The following is an 18,759-nucleotide window of genomic DNA, read 5'->3' as shown; positions in this document are numbered from 1 at the left end:
GTGCTACACAGAGCTCCGCACGGACCGAGACGAAGGAGGGGGGCGGGGCCCGGGGAGCTTGCTGCTGCGAGGGAATTCGCTGCAGTGGCCGAAACCGTCCGACCGCCACCTCCCAGCGAGCCAGGCGCTGAAAGGCCTGCAAGACCCAAGATGGGAGTGCGTGAGGAGAGAGGGAGGAGCCCTCCTAAGCTCGGGGCCCCTCCGCCTCGCCAGCGGCGAGCCCGAAAAGAAATTTGTCCGGTCGCGGAGGGCGCCGCCCGCCGAAAGAGAAAGAAGCGGAGCCGCCAAGGGCCGTGTCAGGGGTGGGATTCGAACCCACGCCTCCGGGGGAGACTGCGACCTGAACGCAGCGCCTTGGACCGCTCGGCCACCCTGACGCCCTGGCCTCCCTGGCGGGGCAGCGCTAAGGCGCACCGCAACCAGAGCCCCCTGGCGGCAGCGGCGGCAAGAAAAGCCCCACGCCGCGAGACCCAGGCGCCCGGCGGAACTTCCGCCGGCCTGTCAGGGGTGGGATTTGAACCCACGTCTCCGGGGGGAGACTGCGACCTTAACGCAGCGCCTTAGACCGCTCGGCCACCCTGACACGAAAGGGCAAGGCTCACGTCCCTTTGCTGCCGGCGCCCGTGGCAGTGTCACGGGCCGCCCCCGGGGACGGGCTCTGGCTTCCGCCGACCCCGGGGCCAGCAGGCCGGCCTGCTTTCCCACTGAGGCCCCGGGGGCGGGGCGGGGCGGGGCGAAACGAAATCCGCCGCTACTCCCCAGCACACCCTCCCCCCCCGAAAAAAAAACAAATAAGCAAAGGAAGAGCCCACGCACCTCAGCCCCCACCAGCAGGCTGCCAGGAGTGGGATTTGAACCCACGCCTCCGGAGGAGACTGCGGCCTAAACGCAGCGCCTTGGACCGCTCGGCCATCCTGACAGAGCTGCCCAGCGCTGCTCTCGGGAGCCACGCAAAGAAAACACGCAGCGGCGACGCAGGTGGCGCCCGGGCGCTGCTGGGCGGGTCCCCTTTTGCGGGGTTTTGCTTTGCTTTCTTCGTCAAAACACCCCGTCTGCCGTGAAAGACAAGGTGGTACAAAGCCACTCATAAAGCGGAGACCGAAAAAACACAGCCAAAAGCACGCGCCAGCAGGGGACTGGCTGGGAGCGGGCGCGAAGGCCAGCGCCCTGCTGCCGGAACGAGGCGGCAGTGCCAGCTGCTTCGAGGCGCGTCCGTTCGCGTGACATTTTCTCCCGGGAAAGCGGCCTGCATCGCCCCGTGCTACACAGAGCTCCGCACGGACCGAGACGAAGGAGGGGGGCGGGGCCCGGGGAGCTTGCTGCTGCGAGGGAATTCGCTGCAGTGGCCGAAACCGTCCGACCGCCACCTCCCAGCGAGCCAGGCGCTGAAAGGCCTGCAAGACCCAAGATGGGAGTGCGTGAGGAGAGAGGGAGGAGCCCTCCTAAGCTCGGGGCCCCTCCGCCTCGCCAGCGGCGAGCCCGAAAAGAAATTTGTCCGGTCGCGGAGGGCGCCGCCCGCCGAAAGAGAAAGAAGCGGAGCCGCCAAGGGCCGTGTCAGGGGTGGGATTCGAACCCACGCCTCCGGGGGAGACTGCGACCTGAACGCAGCGCCTTGGACCGCTCGGCCACCCTGACGCCCTGGCCTCCCTGGCGGGGCAGCGCTAAGGCGCACCGCAACCAGAGCCCCCTGGCGGCAGCGGCGGCAAGAAAAGCCCCACGCCGCGAGACCCAGGCGCCCGGCGGAACTTCCGCCGGCCTGTCAGGGGTGGGATTCGAACCCACGTCTCCGGGGGGAGACTGCGACCTTAACGCAGCGCCTTAGACCGCTCGGCCACCCTGACACGAAAGGGCAAGGCTCACGTCCCTTTGCTGCCGGCGCCCGTGGCAGTGTCACGGGCCGCCCCCGGGGACGGGCTCTGGCTTCCGCCGACCCCGGGGCCAGCAGGCCGGCCTGCTTTCCCACTGAGGCCCCGGGGGCGGGGCGGGGCGAAACGAAATCCGCCGCTACTCCCCAGCACACCCTCCCCCCCCGAAAAAAAAACAAATAAGCAAAGGAAGAGCCCACGCACCTCAGCCCCCACCAGCAGGCTGCCAGGAGTGGGATTTGAACCCACGCCTCCGGAGGAGACTGCGGCCTAAACGCAGCGCCTTGGACCGCTCGGCCATCCTGACAGAGCTGCCCAGCGCTGCTCTCGGGAGCCACGCAAAGAAAACACGCAGCGGCGACGCAGGTGGCGCCCGGGCGCTGCTGGGCGGGTCCCCTTTTGCGGGGTTTTGCTTTGCTTTCTTCGTCAAAACACCCCGTCTGCCGTGAAAGACAAGGTGGTACAAAGCCACTCATAAAGCGGAGACCGAAAAAACACAGCCAAAAGCACGCGCCAGCAGGGGACTGGCTGGGAGCGGGCGCGAAGGCCAGCGCCCTGCTGCCGGAACGAGGCGGCAGTGCCAGCTGCTTCGAGGCGCGTCCGTTCGCGTGACATTTTCTCCCGGGAAAGCGGCCTGCATCGCCCCGTGCTACACAGAGCTCCGCACGGACCGAGACGAAGGAGGGGGGCGGGGCCCGGGGAGCTTGCTGCTGCGAGGGAATTCGCTGCAGTGGCCGAAACCGTCCGACCGCCACCTCCCAGCGAGCCAGGCGCTGAAAGGCCTGCAAGACCCAAGATGGGAGTGCGTGAGGAGAGAGGGAGGAGCCCTCCTAAGCTCGGGGCCCCTCCGCCTCGCCAGCGGCGAGCCCGAAAAGAAATTTGTCCGGTCGCGGAGGGCGCCGCCCGCCGAAAGAGAAAGAAGCGGAGCCGCCAAGGGCCGTGTCAGGGGTGGGATTCGAACCCACGCCTCCGGGGGAGACTGCGACCTGAACGCAGCGCCTTGGACCGCTCGGCCACCCTGACGCCCTGGCCTCCCTGGCGGGGCAGCGCTAAGGCGCACCGCAACCAGAGCCCCCTGGCGGCAGCGGCGGCAAGAAAAGCCCCACGCCGCGAGACCCAGGCGCCCGGCGGAACTTCCGCCGGCCTGTCAGGGGTGGGATTCGAACCCACGTCTCCAGGGGGAGACTGCGACCTTAACGCAGCGCCTTAGACCGCTCGGCCACCCTGACACGAAAGGGCAAGGCTCACGTCCCTTTGCTGCCGGCGCCCGTGGCAGTGTCACGGGCCGCCCCCGGGGACGGGCTCTGGCTTCCGCCGACCCCGGGGCCAGCAGGCCGGCCTGCTTTCCCACTGAGGCCCCGGGGGCGGGGCGGGGCGAAACGAAATCCGCCGCTACTCCCCAGCACACCCTCCCCCCCCGAAAAAAAAACAAATAAGCAAAGGAAGAGCCCACGCACCTCAGCCCCCACCAGCAGGCTGCCAGGAGTGGGATTTGAACCCACGCCTCCGGAGGAGACTGCGGCCTAAACGCAGCGCCTTGGACCGCTCGGCCATCCTGACAGAGCTGCCCAGCGCTGCTCTCGGGAGCCACGCAAAGAAAACACGCAGCGGCGACGCAGGTGGCGCCCGGGCGCTGCTGGGCGGGTCCCCTTTTGCGGGGTTTTGCTTTGCTTTCTTCGTCAAAACACCCCGTCTGCCGTGAAAGACAAGGTGGTACAAAGCCACTCATAAAGCGGAGACCGAAAAAACACAGCCAAAAGCACGCGCCAGCAGGGGACTGGCTGGGAGCGGGCGCGAAGGCCAGCGCCCTGCTGCCGGAACGAGGCGGCAGTGCCAGCTGCTTCGAGGCGCGTCCGTTCGCGTGACATTTTCTCCCGGGAAAGCGGCCTGCATCGCCCCGTGCTACACAGAGCTCCGCACGGACCGAGACGAAGGAGGGGGGCGGGGCCCGGGGAGCTTGCTGCTGCGAGGGAATTCGCTGCAGTGGCCGAAACCGTCCGACCGCCACCTCCCAGCGAGCCAGGCGCTGAAAGGCCTGCAAGACCCAAGATGGGAGTGCGTGAGGAGAGAGGGAGGAGCCCTCCTAAGCTCGGGGCCCCTCCGCCTCGCCAGCGGCGAGCCCGAAAAGAAATTTGTCCGGTCGCGGAGGGCGCCGCCCGCCGAAAGAGAAAGAAGCGGAGCCGCCAAGGGCCGTGTCAGGGGTGGGATTCGAACCCACGCCTCCGGGGGAGACTGCGACCTGAACGCAGCGCCTTGGACCGCTCGGCCACCCTGACGCCCTGGCCTCCCTGGCGGGGCAGCGCTAAGGCGCACCGCAACCAGAGCCCCCTGGCGGCAGCGGCGGCAAGAAAAGCCCCACGCCGCGAGACCCAGGCGCCCGGCGGAACTTCCGCCGGCCTGTCAGGGGTGGGATTTGAACCCACGTCTCCGGGGGGAGACTGCGACCTTAACGCAGCGCCTTAGACCGCTCGGCCACCCTGACACGAAAGGGCAAGGCTCACGTCCCTTTGCTGCCGGCGCCCGTGGCAGTGTCACGGGCCGCCCCCGGGGACGGGCTCTGGCTTCCGCCGACCCCGGGGCCAGCAGGCCGGCCTGCTTTCCCACTGAGGCCCCGGGGGCGGGGCGGGGCGAAACGAAATCCGCCGCTACTCCCCAGCACACCCTCCCCCCCCGAAAAAAAAACAAATAAGCAAAGGAAGAGCCCACGCACCTCAGCCCCCACCAGCAGGCTGCCAGGAGTGGGATTTGAACCCACGCCTCCGGAGGAGACTGCGGCCTAAACGCAGCGCCTTGGACCGCTCGGCCATCCTGACAGAGCTGCCCAGCGCTGCTCTCGGGAGCCACGCAAAGAAAACACGCAGCGGCGACGCAGGTGGCGCCCGGGCGCTGCTGGGCGGGTCCCCTTTTGCGGGGTTTTGCTTTGCTTTCTTCGTCAAAACACCCCGTCTGCCGTGAAAGACAAGGTGGTACAAAGCCACTCATAAAGCGGAGACCGAAAAAACACAGCCAAAAGCACGCGCCAGCAGGGGACTGGCTGGGAGCGGGCGCGAAGGCCAGCGCCCTGCTGCCGGAACGAGGCGGCAGTGCCAGCTGCTTCGAGGCGCGTCCGTTCGCGTGACATTTTCTCCCGGGAAAGCGGCCTGCATCGCCCCGTGCTACACAGAGCTCCGCACGGACCGAGACGAAGGAGGGGGGCGGGGCCCGGGGAGCTTGCTGCTGCGAGGGAATTCGCTGCAGTGGCCGAAACCGTCCGACCGCCACCTCCCAGCGAGCCAGGCGCTGAAAGGCCTGCAAGACCCAAGATGGGAGTGCGTGAGGAGAGAGGGAGGAGCCCTCCTAAGCTCGGGGCCCCTCCGCCTCGCCAGCGGCGAGCCCGAAAAGAAATTTGTCCGGTCGCGGAGGGCGCCGCCCGCCGAAAGAGAAAGAAGCGGAGCCGCCAAGGGCCGTGTCAGGGGTGGGATTCGAACCCACGCCTCCGGGGGAGACTGCGACCTGAACGCAGCGCCTTGGACCGCTCGGCCACCCTGACGCCCTGGCCTCCCTGGCGGGGCAGCGCTAAGGCGCACCGCAACCAGAGCCCCCTGGCGGCAGCGGCGGCAAGAAAAGCCCCACGCCGCGAGACCCAGGCGCCCGGCGGAACTTCCGCCGGCCTGTCAGGGGTGGGATTCGAACCCACGTCTCCGGGGGGAGACTGCGACCTTAACGCAGCGCCTTAGACCGCTCGGCCACCCTGACACGAAAGGGCAAGGCTCACGTCCCTTTGCTGCCGGCGCCCGTGGCAGTGTCACGGGCCGCCCCCGGGGACGGGCTCTGGCTTCCGCCGACCCCGGGGCCAGCAGGCCGGCCTGCTTTCCCACTGAGGCCCCGGGGGCGGGGCGGGGCGGGGCGAAACGAAATCCGCCGCTACTCCCCAGCACACCCTCCCCCCCCGAAAAAAAAACAAATAAGCAAAGGAAGAGCCCACGCACCTCAGCCCCCACCAGCAGGCTGCCAGGAGTGGGATTTGAACCCACGCCTCCGGAGGAGACTGCGGCCTAAACGCAGCGCCTTGGACCGCTCGGCCATCCTGACAGAGCTGCCCAGCGCTGCTCTCGGGAGCCACGCAAAGAAAACACGCAGCGGCGACGCAGGTGGCGCCCGGGCGCTGCTGGGCGGGTCCCCTTTTGCGGGGTTTTGCTTTGCTTTCTTCGTCAAAACACCCCGTCTGCCGTGAAAGACAAGGTGGTACAAAGCCACTCATAAAGCGGAGACCGAAAAAACACAGCCAAAAGCACGCGCCAGCAGGGGACTGGCTGGGAGCGGGCGCGAAGGCCAGCGCCCTGCTGCCGGAACGAGGCGGCAGTGCCAGCTGCTTCGAGGCGCGTCCGTTCGCGTGACATTTTCTCCCGGGAAAGCGGCCTGCATCGCCCCGTGCTACACAGAGCTCCGCACGGACCGAGACGAAGGAGGGGGGCGGGGCCCGGGGAGCTTGCTGCTGCGAGGGAATTCGCTGCAGTGGCCGAAACCGTCCGACCGCCACCTCCCAGCGAGCCAGGCGCTGAAAGGCCTGCAAGACCCAAGATGGGAGTGCGTGAGGAGAGAGGGAGGAGCCCTCCTAAGCTCGGGGCCCCTCCGCCTCGCCAGCGGCGAGCCCGAAAAGAAATTTGTCCGGTCGCGGAGGGCGCCGCCCGCCGAAAGAGAAAGAAGCGGAGCCGCCAAGGGCCGTGTCAGGGGTGGGATTCGAACCCACGCCTCCGGGGGAGACTGCGACCTGAACGCAGAGCCTTGGACCGCTCGGCCACCCTGACACCCTGGCCTCCCTGGCGGGGCAGCGCTAAGGCGCACCGCAACCAGAGCCCCCTGGCGGCAGCGGCGGCAAGAAAAGCCCCACGCCGCGAGACCCAGGCGCCCGGCGGAACTTCCGCCGGCCTGTCAGGGGTGGGATTCGAACCCACGTCTCCGGGGGGAGACTGCGACCTTAACGCAGCGCCTTAGACCGCTCGGCCACCCTGACACGAAAGGGCAAGGCTCACGTCCCTTTGCTGCCGGCGCCCGTGGCAGTGTCACGGGCCGCCCCCGGGGACGGGCTCTGGCTTCCGCCGACCCCGGGGCCAGCAGGCCGGCCTGCTTTCCCACTGAGGCCCCGGGGGCGGGGCGGGGCGGGGCGGGGCGGGGCGGGGCGGGGCGGGGCGAAACGAAATCCGCCGCTACTCCCCAGCACACCCTCCCCCCCCGAAAAAAAAACAAATAAGCAAAGGAAGAGCCCACGCACCTCAGCCCCCACCAGCAGGCTGCCAGGAGTGGGATTTGAACCCACGCCTCCGGAGGAGGCTGCGGCCTAAACGCAGCGCCTTGGACCGCTCGGCCATCCTGACAGAGCTGCCCAGCGCTGCTCTCGGGAGCCACGCAAAGAAAACACGCAGCGTCGACGCAGGTGGCGCCCGGGCGCTGCTGGGCGGGTCCCCTTTTGCGGGGTTTTGCTTTGCTTTCTTCGTCAAAACACCCCGTCTGCCGTGAAAGACAAGGTGGTACAAAGCCACTCATAAAGCGGAGACCGAAAAAACACAGCCAAAAGCACGCGCCAGCAGGGGACTGGCTGGGAGCGGGCGCGAAGGCCAGCGCCCTGCTGCCGGAACGAGGCGGCAGTGCCAGCTGCTTCGAGGCGCGTCCGTTCGCGTGACATTTTCTCCCGGGAAAGCGGCCTGCATCGCCCCGTGCTACACAGAGCTCCGCACGGACCGAGACGAAGGAGGGGGGCGGGGCCCGGGGAGCTTGCTGCTGCGAGGGAATTCGCTGCAGTGGCCGAAACCGTCCGACCGCCACCTCCCAGCGAGCCAGGCGCTGAAAGGCCTGCAAGACCCAAGATGGGAGTGCGTGAGGAGAGAGGGAGGAGCCCTCCTAAGCTCGGGGCCCCTCCGCCTCGCCAGCGGCGAGCCCGAAAAGAAATTTGTCCGGTCGCGGAGGGCGCCGCCCGCCGAAAGAGAAAGAAGCGGAGCCGCCAAGGGCCGTGTCAGGGGTGGGATTCGAACCCACGCCTCCGGGGGAGACTGCGACCTGAACGCAGCGCCTTGGACCGCTCGGCCACCCTGACGCCCTGGCCTCCCTAGCGGGGCAGCGCTAAGGCGCACCGCAACCAGAGCCCCCTGGTGGCAGCGGCGGCAAGAAAAGCCCCACGCCGCGAGACCCAGGCGCCCGGCGGAACTTCCGCCGGCCTGTCAGGGGTGGGATTTGAACCCACGTCTCCGGGGGGAGACTTCGACCTTAACGCAGCGCCTTAGACCGCTCGGCCACCCTGACACGAAAGGGCAAGGCTCACGTCCCTTTGCTGCCGGCGCCCGTGGCAGTGTCACGGGCCGCCCCCGGGGACGGGCTCTGGCTTCCGCCGACCCCGGGGCCAGCAGGCCGGCCTGCTTTCCCACTGAGGCCCCGGGGGCGGGGCGGGGCGGGGCGGGGCGGGGCGAAACGAAATCCGCCGCTACTCCCCAGCACACCCTCCCCCCCCCGAAAAAAAAACAAATAAGCAAAGGAAGAGCCCACGCACCTCAGCCCCCACCAGCAGGCTGCCAGGAGTGGGATTTGAACCCACGCCTCCGGAGGAGACTGCAGCCTAAACGCAGCACCTTGGACCCCTCGGCCATCCTGACAGAGCTGCCCAGCGCTGCTCTCGGGAGCCACGGAAAGAAAACACGCAGCGGCGACGCAGGTGGCGCCCGGGCGCTGCTGGGCGGGTCCCCTTTTGCGGGGTTTTGCTTTGCTTTCTTCGTCAAAACACCCCGTCTGCCGTGAAAGACAAGGTGGTACAAAGCCATTCAAAAGCGGAGACCGAAAAAACACAGCCAAAAGCACGCGCCAGCAGGGGACTGGCTGGGAGCGGGCGCGAAGGCCAGCGCCCTGCTGCCGGAACGAGGCGGCAGTGCCAGCTGCTTCGAGGCGCGTCCGTTCGCGTGACATTTTCTCCCGGGAAAGCGGCCTGCATCGCCCCGTGGTACACAGAGCTCCGCACGGACCGAGACGAAGGAGGGGGGCGGGGCCCGGGGAGCTTGCTGCTGCGAGGGAATTCGCTGCAGTGGCCGAAACCGTCCGACCGCCACCTCCCAGCGAGCCAGGCGCTGAAAGGCCTGCAAGACCCAAGATGGGAGTGCGTGAGGAGAGAGGGAGGAGCCCTCCTAAGCTCGGGGCCCCTCCGCCTCGCCAGCGGCGAGCCCGAAAAGAAATTTGTCCGGTCGCGGAGGGCGCCGCCCGCCGAAAGAGAAAGAAGCGGAGCCGCCAAGGGCCGTGTCAGGGGTGGGATTCGAACCCATGCCTCCGGGGGAGACTGCGACCTGAACGCAGCGCCTTGGACCGCTCGGCCACCCTGACGCCCTGGCCTCCCTGGCGGGGCAGCGCTAAGGCGCACCGCAACCAGAGCCCCCTGGCGGCAGCGGCGGCAAGAAAAGCCCCACGCCGCGAGACCCAGGCGCCCGGCGGAACTTCCGCCGGCCTGTCAGGGGTGGGATTCGAACCCACGTCTCCGGGGGGAGACTGCGACCTTAACGCAGCGCCTTAGACCGCTCGGCCACCCTGACACCAAAGAGCAAGGCTCACGTCCCTTTGCTGCCGGCGCCCGTGGCAGTGTCACGGGCCGCCCCCGGGGACGGGCTCTGGCTTCCGCCGACCCCGGGGCCAACAGTTTGGCGGGCGAGGAGGCCCGGTCACGCAAATGGAGCGGCGCTGAAAGCCGCGGCCAGTGTTCCTCTTGGCCCCGTGGGGCACGTGCTTTTCCTGGCCGCCGGGGGAAGGAGAACAAAGAAGGGGAGGAAAGGGAAAGGGAAAGGGAAAGGGAAAGGGAAAGAAAAAAAAAAAGCACCCGCATCCCGGAAGGTGCCGTCACCACAAGCCAGGCAGGAGTCGAACCTGCAATCTCCTGATCCGTAGTCAGGCGCGTTATCCGTTGCGCCACTGGCCCACGCCTCCAGGTGAGGCGCGGGGGGGGCCGGCGCCAGGACCGAGGGTGCTGCCCGCCCGGGCTTCTTTCTCCCAGCAGCACCGAAGAGAACGGCGGACAAAAGGCTGCCGTAGGCCCAGAGCAGCGAGCGAGAGGGCACGAGCGCACGCCCAGGCGGCGAGCAGCTGCCCACTTGTGCAAGCCTGCGTTTTTCCAGGCCCCACGGCAAAAGGAGGCCTGTTTCTGCCTGGTTTCGAACCAGGGACCTTTCGCGTGTGAAGCGAACGTGATAACCACTACACTACAGAAACCCAGGGCCCGACACGGCTACTGAGGGGTCTGCCGGAGAGGCCCCCTTTGGCTGGCAGGCCGCCGCCGCCTCGGGCCCTGGCAGGTGGCCGCACGGCCGAGAGCACAGGCTCCGCTCGAAGGCCGGTTCCTCCCAGCAAGGCATTGGTGGTTCAGTGGTAGAATTCTCGCCCGCCACGCGGGAGGCCCGTGTTCGATTCATGGCCAATGCAGCCCCTTCTTTTTCCGCCGCGGCTCCTTCCCGGCCCCGCTGCCCGCCCTCGCAGCACCAAGAGCTGCAGGGCCTGCCGGCTGGCCTCGTGGCGCAACGGCAGCGCGTCTGACTCCAGATCAGAAGGCTATGTGTTCAAATCACGTCGGGGTCAGGCGGGCGAAAAGTTTGGCGGGCGAGGAGGCCCGTTCATGGAAATGGAGCGGCGCTGAAAGCCGCGGCCAGTGTTCCTCTTGGCCCCGTGGGGCACGTGCTTTTCCTGGCCGCCGGGGGAAGGAGAACAAAGAAGGGGAGGGAGGAAAGGGAAAGGGAAAGGGAAAGGGAAAGGGAAAGGGAAAGGGAAAGAAAAAAAAAAAGCACCCGCATCCCGGAAGGTGCCGTCACCACAAGCCAGGCAGGAGTCGAACCTGCAATCTCCTGATCCGTAGTCAGGCGCGTTATCCGTTGCGCCACTGGCCCACGCCTCCAGGTGAGGCGCGGGGGGGGCCGGCGCCAGGACCGAGGGTGCTGCCCGCCCGGGCTTCTTTCTCCCAGCAGCACCGAAGAGAACGGCGGACAAAAGGCTGCCGTAGGCCCAGAGCAGCGAGCGAGAGGGCACGAGCGCACGCCCAGGCGGCGAGCAGCTGCCCACTTGTGCAAGCCTGCGTTTTTCCAGGCCCCACGGCAAAAGGAGGCCTGTTTCTGCCTGGTTTCAAACCAGGGACCTTTCGCGTGTGAAGCGAACGTGATAACCACTACACTACAGAAACCCAGGGCCCGACACGGCCACTGAGGAGCCTGCCGGAGAGGCCCCCTTTGGCTGGCAGGCCGCCGCCGCCTCGGGCCCTGGCAGGTGGCCGCACGGCCGAGAGCACAGGCTCCGCTCGAAGGCCGGTTCCTCCCAGCAAGGCATTGGTGGTTCAGTGGTAGAATTCTCGCCCGCCACGCGGGAGGCCCGTGTTCGATTCACGGCCAATGCAGCCCCTTCTTTTTCCGCTGCGGCTCCTTCCCGGCCCCGCTGCCCGCCCTCGCAGCACCAAGAGCTGCAGGGCCTGCCGGCTGGCCTCGTGGCGCAACGGCAGCGCGTCTGACTCCAGATCAGAAGGCTATGTGTTCAAATCACATCGGGGTCAGGCGGGCGAAAAGTTTGGCGGGCGAGGAGGCCCGGTCACGGAAATGGAGCGGCGCTGAAAGCCGTGGCCAGTGTTCCTCTTGGCCCCGTGGGGCACGCGCTTTTCCTGGCCGCCGGGGGAAGGAGAACAAAGAAGGGGAGGGAGGAAAGGGAAAGGGAAAGGGAAAGGGAAAGGGAAAGAAAAAAAAAAAGCACCCGCATCCCGGAAGGTGCCGTCACCACAAGCCAGGCAGGAGTCGAACCTGCAATCTCCTGATCCGTAGTCAGGCGCGTTATCCGTTGCGCCACTGGCCCACGCCTCCAGGTGAGGCGCGGGGGGGGCCGGCGCCAGGACCGAGGGTGCTGCCCGCCCGGGCTTCTTTCTCCCAGCAGCACCGAAGAGAACGGCGGACAAAAGGCTGCCGTAGGCCCAGAGCAGCGAGCGAGAGGGCACGAGCGCACGCCCAGGCGGCGAGCAGCTGCCCACTTGTGCAAGCCTGCGTTTTTCCAGGCCCCACGGCAAAAGGAGGCCTGTTTCTGCCTGGTTTCGAACCAGGGACCTTTCGCGTGTGAAGCGAACGTGATAACCACTACACTACAGAAACCCAGGGCCCGACACGGCCACTGAGGGGCCTGCCGGAGAGGCCCCCTTTGGCTGGCAGGCCGCCGCCGCCTCGGGCCCTGGCAGGTGGCCGCACGGCCGAGAGCACAGGCTCCGCTCGAAGGCCGGTTCCTCCCAGCAAGGCATTGGTGGTTCAGTGGTAGAATTCTCGCCCGCCACGCGGGAGGCCCGTGTTCGATTCACGGCCAATGCAGCCCCTTCTTTTTCCGCCGCGGCTCCTTCCCGGCCCCGCTGCCCGCCCTCGCAGCACCAAGAGCTGCAGGGCCTGCCGGCTGGCCTCGTGGCGCAACGGCAGCGCGTCTGACTCCAGATCAGAAGGCTATGTGTTCAAATCACATCGGGGTCAGGCGGGCGAAAAGTTTGGCGGGCGAGGAGGCCCGGTCACGGCAATGGAGCGGCGCTGAAAGCCGCGGCCAGTGTTCCTCTTGGCCCCGTGGGGCACGCGCTTTTCCTGGCCGCCGGGGGAAGGAGAACAAAGAAGGGGAGGAAAGGGAAAGGGAAAGGGAAAGGGAAAGGGAAAGAAAAAAAAAAAGCACCCGCATCCCGGAAGGTGCCGTCACCACAAGCCAGGCAGGAGTCGAACCTGCAATCTCCTGATCCGTAGTCAGGCGCGTTATCCGTTGCGCCACTGGCCCACGCCTCCAGGTGAGGCGCGGGGGGGGCCGGTGCCAGGACCGAGGGTGCTGCCCGCCCGGGCTTCTTTCTCCCAGCAGCACCGAAGAGAACGGCGGACAAAAGGCTGCCGTAGGCCCAGAGCAGCGAGCGAGAGGGCACGAGCGCACGCCCAGGCGGCGAGCAGCTGCCCACTTGTGCAAGCCTGCGTTTTTCCAGGCCCCACGGCAAAAGGAGGCCTGTTTCTGCCTGGTTTCGAACCAGGGACCTTTCGCGTGTGAAGCGAACGTGATAACCACTACACTACAGAAACCCAGGGCCCGACACGGCCACTGAGGGGCCTGCCGGAGAGGCCCCCTTTGGCTGGCAGGCCGCCGCCGCCTCGGGCCCTGGCAGGTGGCCGCACGGCCGAGAGCACAGGCTCCGCTCGAAGGCCGGTTCCTCCCAGCAAGGCATTGGTGGTTCAGTGGTAGAATTCTCGCCCGCCACGCGGGAGGCCCGTGTTCGATTCACGGCCAATGCAGCCCCTTCTTTTTCCGCCGCGGCTCCTTCCCGGCCCCGCTGCCCGCCCTCGCAGCACCAAGAGCTGCAGGGCCTGCCGGCTGGCCTCGTGGCGCAACGGCAGCGCGTCTGACTCCAGATCAGAAGGCTATGTGTTCAAATCACATCGGGGTCAGGCGGGCGAAAAGTTTGGCGGGCGAGGAGGCCCGGTCACGGCAATGGAGCGGCGCTGAAAGCCGCGGCCAGTGTTCCTCTTGGCCCCGTGGGGCACGCGCTTTTCCTGGCCGCCGGGGGAAGGAGAACAAAGAAGGGGAGGAAAGGGAAAGGGAAAGGGAAAGGGAAAGAAAAAAAAAAAGCACCCGCATCCCGGAAGGTGCCGTCACCACAAGCCAGGCAGGAGTCGAACCTGCAATCTCCTGATCCGTAGTCAGGCGCGTTATCCGTTGCGCCACTGGCCCACGCCTCCAGGTGAGGCGCGGGGGGGGCCGGCGCCAGGACCGAGGGTGCTGCCCGCCCGGGCTTCTTTCTCCCAGCAGCACCGAAGAGAACGGCGGACAAAAGGCTGCCGTAGGCCCAGAGCAGCGAGCGAGAGGGCACGAGCGCACGCCCAGGCGGCGAGCAGCTGCCCACTTGTGCAAGCCTGCGTTTTTCCAGGCCCCACGGCAAAAGGAGGCCTGTTTCTGCCTGGTTTCGAACCAGGGACCTTTCGCGTGTGAAGCGAACGTGATAACCACTACACTACAGAAACCCAGGGCCCGACACGGCCACTGAGGGGCCTGCCGGAGAGGCCCCCTTTGGCTGGCAGGCCGCCGCCGCCTCGGGCCCTGGCAGGTGGCCGCACGGCCGAGAGCACAGGCTCCGCTCGAAGGCCGGTTCCTCCCAGCAAGGCATTGGTGGTTCAGTGGTAGAATTCTCGCCCGCCACGCGGGAGGCCCGTGTTCGATTCACGGCCAATGCAGCCCCTTCTTTTTCCGCCGCGGCTCCTTCCCGGCCCCGCTGCCCGCCCTCGCAGCACCAAGAGCTGCAGGGCCTGCCGGCTGGCCTCGTGGCGCAACGGCAGCGCGTCTGACTCCAGATCAGAAGGCTATGTGTTCAAATCACATCGGGGTCAGGCGGGCGAAAAGTTTGGCGGGCGAGGAGGCCCGGTCACGGCAATGGAGCGGCGCTGAAAGCCGCGGCCAGTGTTCCTCTTGGCCCCGTGGGGCACGCGCTTTTCCTGGCCGCCGGGGGAAGGAGAACAAAGAAGGGGAGGAAAGGGAAAGGGAAAGGGAAAGGGAAAGGGAAAGAAAAAAAAAAAGCACCCGCATCCCGGAAGGTGCCGTCACCACAAGCCAGGCAGGAGTCGAACCTGCAATCTCCTGATCCGTAGTCAGGCGCGTTATCCGTTGCGCCACTGGCCCACGCCTCCAGGTGAGGCGCGGGGGGGGGGGCCGGTGCCAGGACCGAGGGTGCTGCCCGCCCGGGCTTCTTTCTCCCAGCAGCACCGAAGAGAACGGCGGACAAAAGGCTGCCGTAGGCCCAGAGCAGCGAGCGAGAGGGCACGAGCGCACGCCCAGGCGGCGAGCAGCTGCCCACTTGTGCAAGCCTGCGTTTTTCCAGGCCCCACGGCAAAAGGAGGCCTGTTTCTGCCTGGTTTCGAACCAGGGACCTTTCGCGTGTGAAGCGAACGTGATAACCACTACACTACAGAAACCCAGGGCCCGACACGGCCACTGAGGGGCCTGCCGGAGAGGCCCCCTTTGGCTGGCAGGCCGCCGCCGCCTCGGGCCCTGGCAGGTGGCCGCACGGCCGAGAGCACAGGCTCCGCTCGAAGGCCGGTTCCTCCCAGCAAGGCATTGGTGGTTCAGTGGTAGAATTCTCGCCCGCCACGCGGGAGGCCCGTGTTCGATTCACGGCCAATGCAGCCCCTTCTTTTTCCGCCGCGGCTCCTTCCCGGCCCCGCTGCCCGCCCTCGCAGCACCAAGAGCTGCAGGGCCTGCCGGCTGGCCTCGTGGCGCAACGGCAGCGCGTCTGACTCCAGATCAGAAGGCTATGTGTTCAAATCACATCGGGGTCAGGCGGGCGAAAAGTTTGGCGGGCGAGGAGGCCCGGTCACGGCAATGGAGCGGCGCTGAAAGCCGCGGCCAGTGTTCCTCTTGGCCCCGTGGGGCACGCGCTTTTCCTGGCCGCCGGGGGAAGGAGAACAAAGAAGGGGAGGAAAGGGAAAGGGAAAGGGAAAGGGAAAGGGAAAGAAAAAAAAAAAGCACCCGCATCCCGGAAGGTGCCGTCACCACAAGCCAGGCAGGAGTCGAACCTGCAATCTCCTGATCCGTAGTCAGGCGCGTTATCCGTTGCGCCACTGGCCCACGCCTCCAGGTGAGGCGCGGGGGGGGCCGGCGCCAGGACCGAGGGTGCTGCCCGCCCGGGCTTCTTTCTCCCAGCAGCACCGAAGAGAACGGCGGACAAAAGGCTGCCGTAGGCCCAGAGCAGCGAACGAGAGGGCACGAGCGCACGCCCAGGCGGCGAGCAGCTGCCCACTTGTGCAAGCCTGCGTTTTTCCAGGCCCCACGGCAAAAGGAGGCCTGTTTCTGCCTGGTTTCGAACCAGGGACCTTTCGCGTGTGAAGCGAACGTGATAACCACTACACTACAGAAACCCAGGGCCCGACACGGCCACTGAGGGGCCTGCCGGAGAGGCCCCCTTTGGCTGGCAGGCCGCCGCCGCCTCGGGCCCTGGCAGGTGGCCGCACGGCCGAGAGCACAGGCTCCGCTCGAAGGCCGGTTCCTCCCAGCAAGGCATTGGTGGTTCAGTGGTAGAATTCTCGCCCGCCACGCGGGAGGCCCGTGTTCGATTCACGGCCAATGCAGCCCCTTCTTTTTCCGCCGCGGCTCCTTCCCGGCCCCGCTGCCCGCCCTCGCAGCACCAAGAGCTGCAGGGCCTGCCGGCTGGCCTCGTGGCGCAACGGCAGCGCGTCTGACTCCAGATCAGAAGGCTATGTGTTCAAATCACATCGGGGTCAGGCGGGCGAAAAGTTTGGCGGGCGAGGAGGCCCGGTCACGGCAATGGAGCGGCACTGAAAGCCGCGGCCAGTGTTCCTCTTGGCCCCGTGGGGCACGCGCTTTTCCTGGCCGCCGGGGGAAGGAGAACAAAGAAGGGGAGGAAAGGGAAAGGGAAAGGGAAAGGGAAAGGGAAAGAAAAAAAAAAAGCACCCGCATCCCGGAAGGTGCCGTCACCACAAGCCAGGCAGGAGTCGAACCTGCAATCTCCTGATCCGTAGTCAGGCGCGTTATCCGTTGCGCCACTGGCCCACGCCTCCAGGTGAGGTGCGGGGGGGGGCCGGCGCCAGGACCGAGGGTGCTGCCCGCCCGGGCTTCTTTCTCCCAGCAGCACCGAAGAGAACGGCGGACAAAAGGCTGCCGTAGGCCCAGAGCAGCGAGCGAGAGGGCACGAGCGCACGCCCAGGCGGCGAGCAGCTGCCCACTTGTGCAAGCCTGCGTTTTTCCAGGCCCCACGGCAAAAGGAGGCCTGTTTCTGCCTGGTTTCGAACCAGGGACCTTTCGCGTGTGAAGCGAACGTGATAACCACTACACTACAGAAACCCAGGGCCCGACACGGCCACTGAGGGGCCTGCCGGAGAGGCCCCCTTTGGCTGGCAGGCCGCCGCCGCCTCGGGCCCTGGCAGGTGGCCGCACGGCCGAGAGCACAGGCTCCGCTCGAAGGCCGGTTCCTCCCAGCAAGGCATTGGTGGTTCAGTGGTAGAATTCTCGCCCGCCACGCGGGAGGCCCGTGTTCGATTCACGGCCAATGCAGCCCCTTCTTTTTCCGCCGCGGCTCCTTCCCGGCCCCGCTGCCCGCCCTCGCAGCACCAAGAGCTGCAGGGCCTGCCGGCTGGCCTCGTGGCGCAACGGCAGCGCGTCTGACTCCAGATCAGAAGGCTATGTGTTCAAATCACATCGGGGTCAGGCGGGCGAAAAGTTTGGCGGGCGAGGAGGCCCGGTCACGGCAATGGAGCGGCGCTGAAAGCCGCGGCCAGTGTTCCTCTTGGCCCCGTGGGGCACGCGCTTTTCCTGGCCGCCGGGGGAAGGAGAACAAAGAAGGGGAGGAAAGGGAAAGGGAAAGGGAAAGAAAAAAAAAAAGCACCCGCATCCCGGAAGGTGCCGTCACCACAAGCCAGGCAGGAGTCGAACCTGCAATCTCCTGATCCGTAGTCAGGCGCGTTATCCGTTGCGCCACTGGCCCACGCCTCCAGGTGAGGTGCGGGGGGGGGCCGGCGCCAGGACCGAGGGTGCTGCCCGCCCGGGCTTCTTTCTCCCAGCAGCACCGAAGAGAACGGCGGACAAAAGGCTGCCGTAGGCCCAGAGCAGCGAGCGAGAGGGCACGAGCGCACGCCCAGGCGGCGAGCAGCTGCCCACTTGTGCAAGCCTGCGTTTTTCCAGGCCCCACGGCAAAAGGAGGCCTGTTTCTGCCTGGTTTCGAACCAGGGACCTTTCGCGTGTGAAGCGAACGTGATAACCACTACACTACAGAAACCCAGGGCCCGACACGGCCACTGAGGGGCCTGCCGGAGAGGCCCCCTTTGGCTGGCAGGCCGCCGCCGCCTCGGGCCCTGGCAGGTGGCCGCACGGCCGAGAGCACAGGCTCCGCTCGAAGGCCGGTTCCTCCCAGCAAGGCATTGGTGGTTCAGTGGTAGAATTCTCGCCCGCCACGCGGGAGGCCCGTGTTCGATTCACGGCCAATGCAGCCCCTTCTTTTTCCGCCGCGGCTCCTTCCCGGCCCCGCTGCCCGCCCTCGCAGCACCAAGAGCTGCAGGGCCTGCCGGCTGGCCTCGTGGCGCAACGGCAGCGCGTCTGACTCCAGATCAGAAGGCTATGTGTTCAAATCACATCGGGGTCAGGCGGGCGAAAAGTTTGGCGGGCGAGGAGGCCCGGTCACGGCAATGGAGCGGCGCTGAAAGCCGCGGCCAGTGTTCCTCTTGGCCCCGTGGGGCACGCGCTTTTCCTGGCCGCCGGGGGAAGGAGAACAAAGAAGGGGAGGAAAGGGAAAGGGAAAGGGAAAGGGAAAGGGAAAGAAAAAAAAAAAGCACCCGCATCCCGGAAGGTGCCGTCACCACAAGCCAGGCAGGAGTCGAACCTGCAATCTCCTGATCCGTAGTCAGGCGCGTTATCCGTTGCGCCACTGGCCCACGCCTCCAGGTGAGGCGCGGGGGGGGGCCGGCGCCAGGACCGAGGGTGCTGCCCGCCCGGGCTTCTTTCTCCCAGCAGCACCGAAGAGAACGGCGGACAAAAGGCTGCCGTAGGCCCAGAGCAGCGAGCGAGAGGGCACGAGCGCACGCCCAGGCGGCGAGCAGCTGCCCACTTGTGCAAGCCTGCGTTTTTCCAGGCCCCACGGCAAAAGGAGGCCTGTTTCTGCCTGGTTTCGAACCAGGGACCTTTCGCGTGTGAAGCGAACGTGATAACCACTACACTACAGAAACCCAGGGCCCGACACGGCCACTGAGGGGCCTGCCGGAGAGGCCCCCTTTGGCTGGCAGGCCGCCGCCGCCTCGGGCCCTGGCAGGTGGCCGCACGGCCGAGAGCACAGGCTCCGCTCGAAGGCCGGTTCCTCCCAGCAAGGCATTGGTGGTTCAGTGGTAGAATTCTCGCCCGCCACGCGGGAGGCCCGTGTTCG

General features: G+C 66.9%; 42 non-coding genes across 42 annotated transcripts; all 42 read right to left on the bottom strand.

Annotated features, from left to right (window-relative positions):
- Window positions 1–294: 294 nt before the first annotated feature.
- Window positions 295–377, bottom strand: TRNAL-CAG (transfer RNA leucine (anticodon CAG)). The gene has a single exon. It is a non-coding gene; the product is annotated as a tRNA-Leu (tRNA).
- Window positions 378–499: 122 nt separating this feature from the next.
- On the bottom strand, window positions 500–583 carry TRNAL-AAG (transfer RNA leucine (anticodon AAG)). The gene has a single exon. It is a non-coding gene; the product is annotated as a tRNA-Leu (tRNA).
- Window positions 584–836: 253 nt separating this feature from the next.
- Window positions 837–919, bottom strand: TRNAL-UAG (transfer RNA leucine (anticodon UAG)). The gene has a single exon. It is a non-coding gene; the product is annotated as a tRNA-Leu (tRNA).
- A 633-nt stretch (window positions 920–1,552) lies between these two features.
- On the bottom strand, window positions 1,553–1,635 carry TRNAL-CAG (transfer RNA leucine (anticodon CAG)). Its single transcript has one exon. It is a non-coding gene; the product is annotated as a tRNA-Leu (tRNA).
- A 122-nt stretch (window positions 1,636–1,757) lies between these two features.
- On the bottom strand, window positions 1,758–1,841 carry TRNAL-AAG (transfer RNA leucine (anticodon AAG)). Its single transcript has one exon. It is a non-coding gene; the product is annotated as a tRNA-Leu (tRNA).
- Window positions 1,842–2,089: 248 nt separating this feature from the next.
- On the bottom strand, window positions 2,090–2,172 carry TRNAL-UAG (transfer RNA leucine (anticodon UAG)). Its single transcript has one exon. It is a non-coding gene; the product is annotated as a tRNA-Leu (tRNA).
- A 633-nt stretch (window positions 2,173–2,805) lies between these two features.
- TRNAL-CAG (transfer RNA leucine (anticodon CAG)) lies at window positions 2,806–2,888 on the bottom strand. Its single transcript has one exon. It is a non-coding gene; the product is annotated as a tRNA-Leu (tRNA).
- Window positions 2,889–3,010: 122 nt separating this feature from the next.
- Window positions 3,011–3,094, bottom strand: TRNAL-AAG (transfer RNA leucine (anticodon AAG)). Its single transcript has one exon. It is a non-coding gene; the product is annotated as a tRNA-Leu (tRNA).
- A 248-nt stretch (window positions 3,095–3,342) lies between these two features.
- Window positions 3,343–3,425, bottom strand: TRNAL-UAG (transfer RNA leucine (anticodon UAG)). The gene has a single exon. It is a non-coding gene; the product is annotated as a tRNA-Leu (tRNA).
- Window positions 3,426–4,058: 633 nt separating this feature from the next.
- On the bottom strand, window positions 4,059–4,141 carry TRNAL-CAG (transfer RNA leucine (anticodon CAG)). Its single transcript has one exon. It is a non-coding gene; the product is annotated as a tRNA-Leu (tRNA).
- Window positions 4,142–4,263: 122 nt separating this feature from the next.
- Window positions 4,264–4,347, bottom strand: TRNAL-AAG (transfer RNA leucine (anticodon AAG)). The gene has a single exon. It is a non-coding gene; the product is annotated as a tRNA-Leu (tRNA).
- A 248-nt stretch (window positions 4,348–4,595) lies between these two features.
- TRNAL-UAG (transfer RNA leucine (anticodon UAG)) lies at window positions 4,596–4,678 on the bottom strand. The gene has a single exon. It is a non-coding gene; the product is annotated as a tRNA-Leu (tRNA).
- Window positions 4,679–5,311: 633 nt separating this feature from the next.
- On the bottom strand, window positions 5,312–5,394 carry TRNAL-CAG (transfer RNA leucine (anticodon CAG)). The gene has a single exon. It is a non-coding gene; the product is annotated as a tRNA-Leu (tRNA).
- A 122-nt stretch (window positions 5,395–5,516) lies between these two features.
- Window positions 5,517–5,600, bottom strand: TRNAL-AAG (transfer RNA leucine (anticodon AAG)). The gene has a single exon. It is a non-coding gene; the product is annotated as a tRNA-Leu (tRNA).
- Window positions 5,601–5,853: 253 nt separating this feature from the next.
- TRNAL-UAG (transfer RNA leucine (anticodon UAG)) lies at window positions 5,854–5,936 on the bottom strand. The gene has a single exon. It is a non-coding gene; the product is annotated as a tRNA-Leu (tRNA).
- A 633-nt stretch (window positions 5,937–6,569) lies between these two features.
- Window positions 6,570–6,652, bottom strand: TRNAL-CAG (transfer RNA leucine (anticodon CAG)). Its single transcript has one exon. It is a non-coding gene; the product is annotated as a tRNA-Leu (tRNA).
- Window positions 6,653–6,774: 122 nt separating this feature from the next.
- TRNAL-AAG (transfer RNA leucine (anticodon AAG)) lies at window positions 6,775–6,858 on the bottom strand. Its single transcript has one exon. It is a non-coding gene; the product is annotated as a tRNA-Leu (tRNA).
- Window positions 6,859–7,136: 278 nt separating this feature from the next.
- TRNAL-UAG (transfer RNA leucine (anticodon UAG)) lies at window positions 7,137–7,219 on the bottom strand. Its single transcript has one exon. It is a non-coding gene; the product is annotated as a tRNA-Leu (tRNA).
- A 633-nt stretch (window positions 7,220–7,852) lies between these two features.
- On the bottom strand, window positions 7,853–7,935 carry TRNAL-CAG (transfer RNA leucine (anticodon CAG)). Its single transcript has one exon. It is a non-coding gene; the product is annotated as a tRNA-Leu (tRNA).
- A 122-nt stretch (window positions 7,936–8,057) lies between these two features.
- TRNAL-AAG (transfer RNA leucine (anticodon AAG)) lies at window positions 8,058–8,141 on the bottom strand. Its single transcript has one exon. It is a non-coding gene; the product is annotated as a tRNA-Leu (tRNA).
- Window positions 8,142–8,405: 264 nt separating this feature from the next.
- TRNAL-UAG (transfer RNA leucine (anticodon UAG)) lies at window positions 8,406–8,488 on the bottom strand. Its single transcript has one exon. It is a non-coding gene; the product is annotated as a tRNA-Leu (tRNA).
- A 632-nt stretch (window positions 8,489–9,120) lies between these two features.
- TRNAL-CAG (transfer RNA leucine (anticodon CAG)) lies at window positions 9,121–9,203 on the bottom strand. Its single transcript has one exon. It is a non-coding gene; the product is annotated as a tRNA-Leu (tRNA).
- Window positions 9,204–9,325: 122 nt separating this feature from the next.
- TRNAL-AAG (transfer RNA leucine (anticodon AAG)) lies at window positions 9,326–9,409 on the bottom strand. Its single transcript has one exon. It is a non-coding gene; the product is annotated as a tRNA-Leu (tRNA).
- A 307-nt stretch (window positions 9,410–9,716) lies between these two features.
- TRNAR-ACG (transfer RNA arginine (anticodon ACG)) lies at window positions 9,717–9,789 on the bottom strand. Its single transcript has one exon. It is a non-coding gene; the product is annotated as a tRNA-Arg (tRNA).
- Window positions 9,790–10,006: 217 nt separating this feature from the next.
- On the bottom strand, window positions 10,007–10,079 carry TRNAV-CAC (transfer RNA valine (anticodon CAC)). The gene has a single exon. It is a non-coding gene; the product is annotated as a tRNA-Val (tRNA).
- A 595-nt stretch (window positions 10,080–10,674) lies between these two features.
- Window positions 10,675–10,747, bottom strand: TRNAR-ACG (transfer RNA arginine (anticodon ACG)). Its single transcript has one exon. It is a non-coding gene; the product is annotated as a tRNA-Arg (tRNA).
- Window positions 10,748–11,620: 873 nt separating this feature from the next.
- TRNAR-ACG (transfer RNA arginine (anticodon ACG)) lies at window positions 11,621–11,693 on the bottom strand. Its single transcript has one exon. It is a non-coding gene; the product is annotated as a tRNA-Arg (tRNA).
- Window positions 11,694–11,910: 217 nt separating this feature from the next.
- TRNAV-CAC (transfer RNA valine (anticodon CAC)) lies at window positions 11,911–11,983 on the bottom strand. Its single transcript has one exon. It is a non-coding gene; the product is annotated as a tRNA-Val (tRNA).
- Window positions 11,984–12,562: 579 nt separating this feature from the next.
- Window positions 12,563–12,635, bottom strand: TRNAR-ACG (transfer RNA arginine (anticodon ACG)). Its single transcript has one exon. It is a non-coding gene; the product is annotated as a tRNA-Arg (tRNA).
- A 217-nt stretch (window positions 12,636–12,852) lies between these two features.
- Window positions 12,853–12,925, bottom strand: TRNAV-CAC (transfer RNA valine (anticodon CAC)). Its single transcript has one exon. It is a non-coding gene; the product is annotated as a tRNA-Val (tRNA).
- Window positions 12,926–13,498: 573 nt separating this feature from the next.
- TRNAR-ACG (transfer RNA arginine (anticodon ACG)) lies at window positions 13,499–13,571 on the bottom strand. The gene has a single exon. It is a non-coding gene; the product is annotated as a tRNA-Arg (tRNA).
- A 217-nt stretch (window positions 13,572–13,788) lies between these two features.
- On the bottom strand, window positions 13,789–13,861 carry TRNAV-CAC (transfer RNA valine (anticodon CAC)). The gene has a single exon. It is a non-coding gene; the product is annotated as a tRNA-Val (tRNA).
- A 579-nt stretch (window positions 13,862–14,440) lies between these two features.
- TRNAR-ACG (transfer RNA arginine (anticodon ACG)) lies at window positions 14,441–14,513 on the bottom strand. The gene has a single exon. It is a non-coding gene; the product is annotated as a tRNA-Arg (tRNA).
- A 220-nt stretch (window positions 14,514–14,733) lies between these two features.
- On the bottom strand, window positions 14,734–14,806 carry TRNAV-CAC (transfer RNA valine (anticodon CAC)). The gene has a single exon. It is a non-coding gene; the product is annotated as a tRNA-Val (tRNA).
- Window positions 14,807–15,385: 579 nt separating this feature from the next.
- On the bottom strand, window positions 15,386–15,458 carry TRNAR-ACG (transfer RNA arginine (anticodon ACG)). Its single transcript has one exon. It is a non-coding gene; the product is annotated as a tRNA-Arg (tRNA).
- Window positions 15,459–15,675: 217 nt separating this feature from the next.
- Window positions 15,676–15,748, bottom strand: TRNAV-CAC (transfer RNA valine (anticodon CAC)). The gene has a single exon. It is a non-coding gene; the product is annotated as a tRNA-Val (tRNA).
- Window positions 15,749–16,327: 579 nt separating this feature from the next.
- On the bottom strand, window positions 16,328–16,400 carry TRNAR-ACG (transfer RNA arginine (anticodon ACG)). The gene has a single exon. It is a non-coding gene; the product is annotated as a tRNA-Arg (tRNA).
- A 218-nt stretch (window positions 16,401–16,618) lies between these two features.
- On the bottom strand, window positions 16,619–16,691 carry TRNAV-CAC (transfer RNA valine (anticodon CAC)). The gene has a single exon. It is a non-coding gene; the product is annotated as a tRNA-Val (tRNA).
- Window positions 16,692–17,258: 567 nt separating this feature from the next.
- On the bottom strand, window positions 17,259–17,331 carry TRNAR-ACG (transfer RNA arginine (anticodon ACG)). Its single transcript has one exon. It is a non-coding gene; the product is annotated as a tRNA-Arg (tRNA).
- Window positions 17,332–17,549: 218 nt separating this feature from the next.
- TRNAV-CAC (transfer RNA valine (anticodon CAC)) lies at window positions 17,550–17,622 on the bottom strand. The gene has a single exon. It is a non-coding gene; the product is annotated as a tRNA-Val (tRNA).
- A 579-nt stretch (window positions 17,623–18,201) lies between these two features.
- Window positions 18,202–18,274, bottom strand: TRNAR-ACG (transfer RNA arginine (anticodon ACG)). The gene has a single exon. It is a non-coding gene; the product is annotated as a tRNA-Arg (tRNA).
- Window positions 18,275–18,492: 218 nt separating this feature from the next.
- Window positions 18,493–18,565, bottom strand: TRNAV-CAC (transfer RNA valine (anticodon CAC)). The gene has a single exon. It is a non-coding gene; the product is annotated as a tRNA-Val (tRNA).
- Window positions 18,566–18,759: the final 194 nt, after the last annotated feature.

This window comes from Pelodiscus sinensis, chromosome 3 (genome assembly GCF_049634645.1).
Source record: "Pelodiscus sinensis isolate JC-2024 chromosome 3, ASM4963464v1, whole genome shotgun sequence".
Lineage (NCBI taxonomy): Eukaryota > Metazoa > Chordata > Testudines > Trionychidae > Pelodiscus > Pelodiscus sinensis.
The sequence above is the reverse complement of the archived record's forward strand: the minus strand, read 5'-3'. Positions and strand labels throughout refer to the sequence as shown.